Consider the following 12,517-nt stretch of genomic DNA (forward strand, 5'->3'; position numbering starts at 1 on the left):
ACAAAGATGAAAAATGTAGCACTTTGGCAGGATGGGTCTGAAAACACTTTCCAAAAGCTTTCCTCATCAGTATGACTTAGGAAGCAGGACTGTGAGGCATACCATGCAGTACGCCTACTGTATTGGTTAGACACATTATAAGAGCAAGCAAATTAAATCTCTGCCTGACAAATAATTTCATCAACCCAAAAGTGTTCATAGAGAGATTAACTTCCTATACTCATGTAAAAGCCAAATGTTAGCTGCCGAATGTACTCTTGAGTCCCTTGAATACCACTAACGACCACTGGGCTTCCTAGGAAACCAAGAACGGAATACATGTATTCCAAAACTTTACATCCAAATTATTCACCCTTTTCTGTCAGCTAGAATTGGGGCCACTTTGGTTGAGATCCAGTTGATTATTAATATATAAATATGTATATTGTATAGCAAAGTAATCATTAAAATTGTGCTTTTGGTGCTGGGGAGAGACTAGTTTAAATTTTATGCTTTGCTGCTAATTTTTAGATGAAAAAAGCTGTCTCTAAAGATGACAGCAGACTAAAAAGGACTAAGCTCATGGACTGCTAAAGCAGATTTTTTAAAGGTGAAAGAAGTGAACATAAAAACGATCAAGCTGGATCAGAAAAAATGTTAGTCTCTCCACAGACTCTGTGATTGTAGACCATAGCAGATATCAGACAGATATAAGAACATGACAAGCGGAAGTGGCATTTTCCCAGTATAGCCTCTAGCAACTAAAGTTCAGGAATCCTAAACTGGAGGTGGCAGCTTTTACCCTATTAACTGGTGGAGAATTTTTCTTTGATGAATTTGTTCAACTACTTTCACAATCCACATAAAAATTTTATCACTGACAGTGTAGCATGTCAAAGAATTTCTCAGCTGTGTATACAAACTTCTCCTGAATCAGCTTAACTTCATATAGGCCTTTTCTGGTTTATGAAACGGCAGTTAAAAATCTGTCATTAGCTCTTTCATGTCCCTTAGTTTTCTACGGACTTTTGTGATATTCTCTTTGTAACCACTTTTTCCAGGCTATATGCTGTATTTTTTTTCCTTTTCTGCTTCAGTTTCCTCTGCTGGCCCCCTACCAGCACTGTATACTTTCACTGAAATACTCTAGCTCTTTTTCTTCAATGGAAATATTCAGTTCATGGCCTAGTACTGTACCTAGAAATGTAAGAGCTTTTTCAATTTTTTAAATTAATTTACACTGAATTCTATGTACCATTTTCATTCTCCAGTTAGTCATTTTCATAAGGTTCCTATAAAGCTTTAAAAAATCGTGTTTTCTAAATAATTCAGCAGCAGCACCAAACTGTCAACTGATGTTTCAGTTCCTTTTCAAAAATATTTATAAATTAATACTTTCATTCTTTTAGCTTTGAAATATAATGAATTTGTAAATCTATCTTTAAGTATTATATTAAGACAATACTGGTTTTAATACTAACTACAGATTTGACAGATTTTCATCACCCTACATTTAAGGAGTGGAAGTTTCTGCAATTTTCTTATTTCCAGGTCTGCCACCTCAACTTCTTAGGAAGTTATTAGTAACTTCTTAATTCATTGTCCTACTTTATCCAAATCTAACAGAGATTAAAATCTTCAAAGTAAGGTTCTTTATACGCCTGTTAGAAAGCGGCCATCATGAATTTATATTCTTAAAAAGTCAGTCAGAAACAGAGTCACATCTGAAGTGTACTTATCATTTCACAGAATTAAATGGTGACTTAAAGTTATGGCTGGGTTCTAATGCATGTGGCTAGTGTTCCAATATCAACTTTAGCTGAAAGGAGAGAAAGTGGAGAAGAAATGCTGTGATTATTTCTAACAGCCTGTAACTCACTAAACCTATTAGTCTTTTTATACATCCATGAAAAGACAACACAGCAGAAGAGGAAAAAAAAAAATAATCTCTAAATCTTAATGCCTGTACGGTTGTGCCTTCAGAGCACACAAGTAATGGGAATTAATGTGTGCACTGAATGAAGTCCAGACTTCTGAGTAATGAGCAATTAGTACTAAGCTATACTACATGAAGGACTGTTAGGGAATAATGCTTCTCCTTAGCCCAGTTATACTGGGCATTTCTTTAAGATTAATTTGTTCTGTTCCCAGAAAAGATTAAAAAAGAGGAGAAAAAAAAAAAAAAAGAAATCAATTAAAGATGATGGAATAGATTAAAAAAAACCAAAACCAAACCAAACAAAAACAAACAAGAAAAAGGACCAGAATGAAGCAGTGAGTACAAATAACTTCTCTAGATTCCTGTGCTAGTTGCCTTAAAGCAAGCACCAGTGTGAAGTGGAAACCCTGTTTCACTAAAAGGATTAGTGAAAGTGCAAGTGAGAGGAAAAGGTGTGTGGGTAACTGATTACCTTCTTCACACATGTAGTTAACACAGCTGTACCAACAGACTGAGAAAGATACCCTAAACTGGGTGGATAGCTCTTCTTATAGAAGTCGGAAAAATGCTGTGATTCACCATTTCTTCTCTCGCCTCCCCACAGTTACCAGCCCCTTCCTTTGGAACTGTGAAAAAGCCACAATTCTATGAGGTAATTTCATATGCTAAAAATCAACTATGAGCTACATGATTGTGTTGTGGGGAAACATTTCATTTTCGTCTCTCAAATTTGTTACAAATCTGTTTGGAGTGTTGTTGCTCCTTTTTTGCCTTGTCTATGCCTGAAGCTTCCCAGGTCCTAAAATAGCAATAAAATCTTCTGGTTTTCTGTAACTGTGGACAGATTGTAAATGCTGCAGTGTCTTTCAGCTGAACAACAAAGTATGAACATAAGATATGCATTTGTAATTATTATGTTATAGTGATTGTGTCATTTTAAAGATTCTTAGCTAGCCATCAGGGGAAAAATTGACATACACTGTTAAAGTATTTCACAGTTTGACAAGCATTATCTCTCTTTAACCTTACATTACCAATGAACAGCCAGATAATTCATAAGAGAATCTTTAAAACCAGGAAAAAATCTGGTTTAACATACTATAGAACTTGCCCATCAGACAAGTGAGGTCTTCATGCTCGTGCCAGTGTGACACTGGCTAGCCAATATGTGCTGTTATGCCTCATTTTGGAACAAAAACCCCTCAATTGCACTGAAAATCTGGCAATCCTCCCTATTGAAAGGTACTTGGAGAAGAATAGGTGATGCCCTTTTTGTGTGACAGCCAGCTCCACAGTTCAGGTGGAAGAAGTCATTAATATTGACACCCAAGCAGTTATCAAGCAGGAAGTCAGAATTGGATGGAGTGTCCTGAGAGGCCAGCATCTCTCCTCAGAATATAGAGGAAGTGAGGAAAAGTGCTATATGCCCAACATTTACATGGCTCAAGTTAGGTGAGATCAATAAATTCTGTCAGTCTGTGGTAAATGGATCACTGTAGAAAAAAATGTGACTAAGAAGCTTCTTTCCCAAATTTCCTTCATGGGTTTAAACTAGACCAACTTTAGCAGCTGCTTTTCAACTTTTAATGTTCATACAGGCAGGATTTCCATAATGAGGATTTCCATGATTTCCTATTCTGTTTTAATAATCAGATGAAGAAATCCTCCTAAATTTCTAAAATTGGAAATCAAAGTTGAGCATCAATTTGGTTGACCCTAGGTGTCACAGGCAGTTGAGAAAATAGTAGGCAATTTGGTGTTCTCTCTCTCCCTGGTATCTGAAAGGACTAGAGTCTGTTTTGAGGTACAATTCCCAATGAATTCAAAATATATATTCTTCTAGAACTTTCCTAACAGATTTCATGCTCCCCTGTCACCTGAGAATGTAGAAGACTTATGTTATAAACTAAAACCTGACTTCCCACTTTTTTTATACATTTCTTTATTCCAAGTAAGTCAGTGGGAGCATATGCAAACCTTTCCTGTGGACATAACAGAATTCCATGTTGAAATGAAAAGATAATGTCTTGATATCTGTTACCTTTTCTGATATCCATTATTTTTAAACAAAATGATCTGGTAAGATTATCACCACTTCTTCAGAAAATCAATGTTCATTCTTTATTCCTACTTTTTTAGTCTATGCTAGTTAAAATTTTTACGATAGTAGCACACTAACCTGAAGAAGGCTATCAATGATACAAGTCTGTGATCCATGTCACAATGAAGCAGAATCTAATCCATTATATTTATGCCATATTCTGGTTACTAACTTTGCAAACTTATTGTAAAACATTTGAAAAAGTTACACAACACAGAGTATATCACTGGGACCTCTGAGCTAACACTGCACATTTCAAGTGATATAGTTTATTGGCTTTTTTCACCCTTACATCACTATTAACAAAATTACTGACTTCTGAGGGAATTCGAATCCTCCACAAATTCTTACATTTTCACATCTCTTGTTATTTTTCTTATATTTTAGATTTCTACATTCTGTCTGTAAAGAAGGGGTGGAATAATAGTGTGAATGGCATAATAATGGAATAATATCTGCTTTGCAATACAAAACATCATGTATCATGAGATATTTATTGATAGCTACTGAGACAGGAAGGAAAAATTTTGGCACCATTGTCATGGTTAAACCTGCTTTCATGAATACCTAGGAAATATCTGTTGATTTGCTAGGCCTGACACTTTTGGCATATGTAGCCCTAATACTTCAGCTAACACAACATGTCTTCCAGACTAGAATTATAATCAGTGTACCATGTACTTTAGTTGTCATATAGAAAAATCTCTTGAGCTTCTATGTACTAGCTATACCCCTGCAAGGTGGAAGGGTGGGATATAGTCATGATGATAACAATTAAGAATACTCTGAAAAGCTACTACACTAAGATAGAATTGTTGCATGCCAACTTTGTTCAGAATATAACGAAGTTAAAAGGCTAGGAATGGAATTCCTAATAAAATAATAAAAAAAGAATGGAATTCTATAAACATTTTCTTTATTTTGTACACTAAAATCTCTTTTCTTAAAGAGACAGCCTAAATGTGGTTACTGTATATTATGTTCTTTACATACAGAAGTATAATAGCTTCTATTCTTAGAAAAATAATTATGTGATCTAATTAAAGTCTTTTATATACTTAAATATGGAGGTATCAAAGACATTTTAAACAGACTTGAAAGAGAAAAGCTCAAGAAGCCAATTTGTTTGATTTCCTTTTGGGCTCAGTTCTGCACTGCATTATGGGCTTTTAATCTATCTTAGTTGTACTACAGACTCCAGTGGCAGTGAGGTAACCTCTAACAGCTTCTGTCAATTATGGAAGGTTTAAACCATTGCAAAAATAAGTTAAGCGAAAAGGCAGTTAATACACATGCACTGTGTTTCTTAGTGACTAAGACTATAAGGCTATATCTACTCTGCAAAATGGAAAGCACAAGAAAATTTATCATCGGTTTCCTCCCTTTCCCCTTTTTGTTTTCTAGCTTCTTTGCCTATTTATAGTTGGGGCAGAAAACACCCATGCTCTTCTAAGGCAAATGATATACACCTGGGGACTGAGCTTTGTGTTTCAGTAACTTAAAACCAAATTTAAAAGTTTTCCTAAAAAGCATGTTCCCACACAAAGAGGAATTTAGTCAGAGGAACACAAAGGCCTCATTACATGAGACTGACTGATTGCAGCAGTGCCACTAACATCCCACACAATTCGCAAACGTAATACTGAGGCAGATTGACAAAGGACCATTTCTGCCCACATGCTGATGCGAAAAAGCCTAGAAGGTTTTAATAATTGCCTACAAAGGATCTTTTCAGATTTACAAATCTTAATGTCAAAAAGACCCATTATAATCATCTAACTCAACATCAAACCAAACACTGCTTTTCTTACAGAAACTTCTGGAGAACCTGTGGGTGATTAAGTGTTCTTGCTGTCTGTAGTATCAGTACACTAAGGCAGTTTTGCTTTTGAGCGCTATGGAAAGAGCTGGCACATTTTTAAGACCTAATCTAAAGCCCACTGGAGCCATGGAAAGCAAATGCAGATGTCTACATCTGAGCTACTGATCTTGCAGCCTTCACAGTTAATGAACATTAATAGATGCTTAGACAGCAGTTCATCTCATGCCAAAGTAGATATCCAAAAACAGTTATATGAATCACACCTGGAAATGCCTCTTTCTTTTCATCATCTATAAAAGAGGTTTAGGATGAATAGTTCAGAGATATACATTCACGAAAGTTAGATGAAATAAAATACTCCCAGAGACTCTTTTTTGCAGACTGAAACTGAATTTGGTTCAAACCTGTCTTTGCATTGCTACTGTATATGAGAGGACTTTGCAACAAAACAAATGCTGTAATAATTCTCTCTATATAAAATATCTAAAAGGTCATCTATAACTGTAGGAGTTTATATTTTTTGCTTTAGATAGCTTTTGAAATTGAAAAAAAAGCCCAAAAACCAAAACAATAAATAATCACTTACTTAATGCAGTCATACCAGTGCAAATACTGGCTAAAACCCACCGCAAATGTTTCAGTGAACAGCAGACAACAAATACGTAGTAGCGGCTTAAAAACTGCCAATTTGTAGCAAGTTACAACATAACTGATCTTTTACAGACTACGAAATTCTTTTGCTTATGATAGCAGTATGCTTTGAAGCAATACTTAGTATCCTGCAAGAAGCAGAATTGAAACTGTAAAAGACATATAGATAAATCACACATTTCATCTGTTCAGGTAAGCTACACGTTACTTCTCTAACTGGAATGTTTTCAATTTCTTCAGCATATTGACTATCAATGCTATGTGAGATTGGTGATTTTACATCCAGTGGCCTACACCAAAGATAAAAAGCTTGCTGATATGGCATTCTGTTCAAGAAATGTTCGTTTTCATCTTGGTGTTATCAGAAATTGACTTGCTTTAACAACTGTTAAAATTAACTACATTACTTTCTTTGTGTACTCACATCTTCATAATTTGTAGTCTACCTGCCAAATTGAGACAGTTCTCAGAAATACTAAGGATCACATTCCTAACAAATCTAACAGTATCAGATTCTGCCACATACATACATGAAAAACATAGCTCTGAGACTTCAGAAAATTCATTCTTCTGCAGTTTTCAAATAGAACAGTGATTTTATTTTTTGCTCCAATCAGTAAATACAAATAGCAGAAATCATTAGCTTTACTCTGAAACTGCCCATTCTTTACTTCATTTTAACTGGAGGTATTGCACAAGCCTGTACTATTTAATAAAACTGGATGAGATGATTGTTTTTAACATCTAGATAAGCTAAACATGATGTGAAATGACTGTCTCAATGGTCGACCATGCTGCACACGAAGGCCGTTTACTCGGCGGTGCAGGAGTGGCACTGGACCCATGGCGGACACAGAACTTGCCCCATGTGGAAGTGGGTGAGCTGGAGGCTGATCTGGATGAAGGTATTAGCGCTGTTGTGGCATCACCTGATAAGAACCTTCCCAAAGTCCGAGGAAGGGAATACGTGGAAGGCCACGTTCTCAGCCAGCTCCTGTGCCAGCAGGTACGAGCACTCAATGCTCTCCCTTGCAGTACCCATTCTCTATGTAGCCCAGCCTGAACTGCTCTGTGCCCATCATAAACTGCGGGGGGAGAGATGTGGGTGTGGGGCAATGGCCCCCGAGACCCCCCCAAACCCTCCAGACCCCCTACCCTTTTGGGTTGTACTCAGCTCTCTGAGGTCATCTATTCGGGTTGAAATGGGGGGTCTTAAGGAGTAAGGCTGCATGACAAGGGGAAGAGTAAGCCCAGAGCAGGCATATGGTGCCCTCTGACTTTCTGCATTGCATCCATGCGCTAGCTCTTGCTCTAGCAGGAGGTCTGACTCAGAGAGAGTCACCTGCACAAAGAGCTTTTGACTTCACTTCTTAAGCACCCCAAATTTGCATCTAGCCCATGGCTAGGTCAGCATGAGCTCATTTTCACACTGTTGATTCTCTAGTGTTAACAGCTACTTTAGGCTTGAGTAACCTGCAGAGCATGACTCTAACTCAGCCATCCCTGCCAAGAAGTGAGAAAGCAATTCCCTCTGGTCCTCACCCTCTGTTGGCTCCTCCAACCACATCAACCAACTAAGATCTGAGATCATTGCAACTGAATTGCATCAACTGCATCCTTCCCTCCTTTTCCTTGCTCCACTGATGGTTTTCCATTGTGCTCTCAGGACAGCATCATGCTCTGCAGGAAAAGTGCCGCAAGTGCAGCAGGTCTTCCCAGAGAGTTACGAAACAACCCTGAAATTCCTGCTGGATTGACATGCCAAGGTCATGAGAATGAATGCAGACGGGCTGTTTGAATCCAAGCTCTCTCCATAAGGAAAGGGGTTTGGAAGAGGACAGTTTTTGTATTTGTACGTTATGATTTGGCTAAGTAATATAAAATAGACATTACGTAAACAGGGGTGGCAGCATAAAGTAGGAGTCACCTCGTGTAATCTTAGAGGTGTAAAGCAAATGTTGTCACTCTGGGCTTTGTGTTTGCACTGCCAGCGCGTTTCATTTGCACAAAGAGGAAGAAAGCTGCCAGGAAAGCCAAAGGCTGCGGATGGAAATGGAACGGCGATTCCAAGGAAGGGGAACACAGGCTCCGTGCGTCTCCCGGTGTGCCCGGTACATGAGGCAATGCGCTGGAGCTGCAGGACCGCAACAGCAGCCTGGCAACGGGGCGTCGCCTGGCAAGAGCCGCGGCCTCTGTGAGCACAGACAATGGGCTCGGCCAATGGGCGTCGAGGAGCGGCGGGCGGTGGCCAATAAGGAGCGGGCAGGGGCAGGGCGGGCTCAGTGGCTGCTGCAGGTGCGGTGCTGCAGGTGCCCGTTGTCTCTCCTGCCCACAGGTCAGACTCCTGCTGTCGAACACCGCAGCAGCCATGGCACCGCTCAGCCTGTTTCAGCTGCTGGACTCTGCCATCAGCATGTCCGACATGGGACGTGTGAATTTCATAGAGCTGCACAGCCTGCTGCGGGCTGTGCTGGGGCTCTCGGGCCTCGGGGACCTGCCTGTCCCAGACTGGGGGCAGCCTGCCCAGGGGGTCAGGGCCCAGGCCCAGCATGTGGGGCAGCAGCCCCCGGAGCCAGGCGAGCGGCAGCCCAGGACAGCCCCGCTGCAGGGCACCGCCAGTGGCTCCCGAATTGATGCCGTGGATGCCGCTGTGGGGCAGCTGGAAGCCATGGAGAGCAGCAGCTCCGAGGTAGGGCTCCATTGTCCTCTCCATCCCTCCCTTCCCCACTTGTGACCCGCGGGTGGGAGCCATGTCCACTCCTCAGGCACCTCAGAGGCACCATCAGCACCTCATGGGCCTCACCTCCACCTCCGGTCTCCTTGGCTCACCCCAGGGCTAAACCCGGCACGGGGGGAACCGGAGAGGGGCCTCACCCTGCCCGGCACTGAGCTGCTCAGGCACAGGCTTTCCCCAGGTGTCCCAAAGGGCAGGGCTGGGGACCCTGGCCCTGGCCTGCAGGGACCCTCCCTTGGGGCTCAGCCCCCACCGCCCTCTTCTCCTAGGACATGGCTCTGTCCCAGCCTCTCCTCGAGGGGATCAGCGCCATGAACGAGGCAGTCGGGAAGGGGCTTGGCTTGCTGAGCTGCTGCTGGGCTCCCTGTGGCCCTCGCCCCCTCCCTGCGTAACCCTGCGTCCATCACCCTGTGGCCCTGGGTGCCACCCAGAGAGGGAGGAGTGGGAAGGGGGTCCCAAGTGGGAAATGAGCAAGTTCAGCCCGGGGCATCCGGGAACAGAGCTCGGGACAGTGCGGGGAGCCCTGGCGCTGCCCTTGCTGCTGCAGTTCTGCCCAATAACCTGCTCCCTTTGCCATCTCTTCCCAGGAGGGCAACAGAGCCCAGTCTTCCACCGCCGAGTCCTCCTCTTCAGTCATGGACACCCTGCACAGGGCAAGCTCTGTGCTGGGCCTCAAGGAAGCAGGGACACAGCGTGCAGCCCTGAACACTCAGAACTCCAGCTCAACAAGCAGGCGGGCAAGTCTCAGTGTTCAGCCCAACAGCTCACAGAGAAGGGCTGGAGTTGCTGGCTGTAAGGACAGGGCTGTATGGAGAAAGCCTTGTCTCGCTGCCACCCAGGCCTGCAGCTCAGAAGAAGAGCTTGGAGCTGCTGTTGCCAAGGCCAAGGCTCCACAAAGAAAGTCGTGGCGTGTTCCCAGCCAGACCAGCAACCCAGAAAAGAGTTTTCCTAGGCAGACCTCCGGGAAGCAGGGACGCAGCCAACAGCCCCTAGCTCCAGTGTGCATCCCAGGGCCACGGACCAGCTCCAAGAGTTGTGCAGGTGGTCGGAATCGTCAGGCTTCAAGCAGTTCCTCCACCTCCTCGATGGATACCAAGGAGGCTGAGTTCGAGGATCTTCACAGCCTCCGTGATCTGCTGAAGAAGCAGGCGGCGCAGCTGGAAGCCACCAAGTCGGACCACGCTGAGCAGGAGAAGCTGCGGTCCGAGCTGCTGCTCCAGCAGGAGGAAGGTGGGAACTCTGGTGTCTGGTGGGATGTTTGAGAGCCTGGGTCTCGGGCTTGTTGCCCTCAGAGCCTGACCCTCGAGGTGAGACCCCCTCACTGACAGTGAGTCCTCTTGGCCCATGTTCTTGTAGGCCAGGAGAGCATCGTCACCATGCTTAAGGACCTCGGTGGCCAGGTGTCCTCCCTGCAGGGCCTGGCAAGTGACGTGAGGCAGCAGAAGGGGAAGGTGAGCCGGTGGCGGTCCCTAGGGGGCACATGGGGATGCTTGGGGGTTTGGGCAGGGAGGGGACAGATGAAGAGCCCCTGGTCTGGGAAGACACGGGTGCCATGCCCTGACTCTGCCCCACCACCGTTCCCAGCTCACGTCCGTGCTTCAGAAGCTGAAGCAGGAGCTGATGGAGAGGGTGGCATGGGGGGAATTGGAGGAGGCTGCTGGGCCCTCCCCTGCCCTGCAGCTGGTTGTGCTTCTGTGGAACGTGGTGGAGCCCCTTGCTCTCCCACCCCCCAGACTGGGTTGTACTAGTTCAGCAGCATGGAGGGAAATTGAAGCCATGCTGTAGAAGTCCTGCTGGCACTGAGAGCCCATTGTCATTGCCCATTAAGCCGAGTCTGTTCCCAAGGTACAGAGACCCCTCCTCGCATGGCACTACCCTGTCATCTTCCTCCCTGCAGCACGACCAGGAGGTGCTGAGCCGCTTGGCGCTCCAGGAGCAGGAGCTGCAGCAAGTCCAGCAGCAGCTGCAGGAAGAGATGGCCTCCAAGGTGAGGGGTGGCCCAAGCCCACTGTGCCAAACTGGGACCTCTGGGGCTTGGTGGCCTAAGGCTGTATCCCTCGGAGGATTCCTGCTCCAGGCTGTTCTCTGGGGGCCGCAGTGCTCAAGGCTGGGGCCACTGGCTGAGGGGAGTGTGTCTGCCTGCAGCTGGGCCGCAAGGAGCTGGAGCCTTTCCAGCAGCAGCTGGAGGAGCAGTGGAAGAGAAGCCTGGAGCAGGTCAAGGAAAAGGCAGCGCCGAGTGAGGCTGACAAGGCGGTTGGCATTAAGACGTGAGTGTGATGGGGACAGTGATGGCTTCGGGGACAGCACTTGCCCCATTCCCACTTTCTCCTTGCCAGCACCCCTGGTTCCTATGGTGCTCTGGGTGCCCATGGCAGTAGTTCCCACTGATGGTGGTGGGTTTTGGAGCCAACCTCCAACTGCTCTCCCTCATCCTCCTGCCATTCTTCTGTAACCAGCCAGGGTGTTGGGACCCTAGTTGGGTGCTAGGGGATAAACCAGATTGTTTGTCCCCTGTCACCCACTGGTGGCTCTTGGTTTCTGCAGGTCCATCGTGCCCATCCCATCCGCGCCGCCGCTGACCCCCGCAGCACTGAGAAAAGCCTCGTTCCCTCAAACCAGGGGAAAGCAAGAGGTAGGGGACTTCGGACCCATCCCCTGCCAGGGGTGCAGGGTGGCCCTGCCCTGGCTGGGAGAGCTCTTCCCTGGGTGGGGATAGAAGGCTCTGGGGTGCATGGGCAGGCTGCCCAGGTGCGCCCTGTCCCCCACCCTGGCAGAGCACAGTGCTGGGTGCTGAGTACCCCTATTTCCCCTCTTGCAGGGAGCCCGCAGCCGGCTGCCAGTACCCCAGCGTGTCGCGGCAGTGCGGGGGCCAGAACACTGTCCTCCAGCCTGGCCCGCCCACCCAGAACCCCACGGCTGCTCAGGCCGTCCGCCGTGCTCCACAGCAAGGTAGGGATGAAGAAGGAAGGGATCCGGAGAGGGCAGCTGTGGCTGGGAGTGTGATGCTGAGTATGTGGGATGGGGGGATTCATGCCTCCACTTCCCCAGGAGGGCTGGATGTGGACGGTTGCTTGGGGATGCTGAATATTGCCCCGTGCTTTAGCCAGACCCCTCTCTCTTTCCCAGCAGGATGGTCAAAACGCAACAGAGCTGCTGGGCAACACCAGCCGCCGGCAGGACAGGTGCAGCCCGTGCTCAAGGGCAAGGAGGTTCGAGACGGGAGGCCCCTGACCCAGGGCAGCCTTCCCCAGGCACTGCGGCTCATCCCGCCCCTCCTGCCCCTCTCCATCA

This window comes from Neopsephotus bourkii, unplaced genomic scaffold (assembly GCF_033783945.1).
Source record: "Neopsephotus bourkii isolate Nb327-2 ecotype Australia unplaced genomic scaffold, CSIRO-AGI_Nbou_v1 NB_1053, whole genome shotgun sequence".
Taxonomy (NCBI): Eukaryota; Metazoa; Chordata; class Aves; order Psittaciformes; family Psittacidae; genus Neopsephotus; species Neopsephotus bourkii.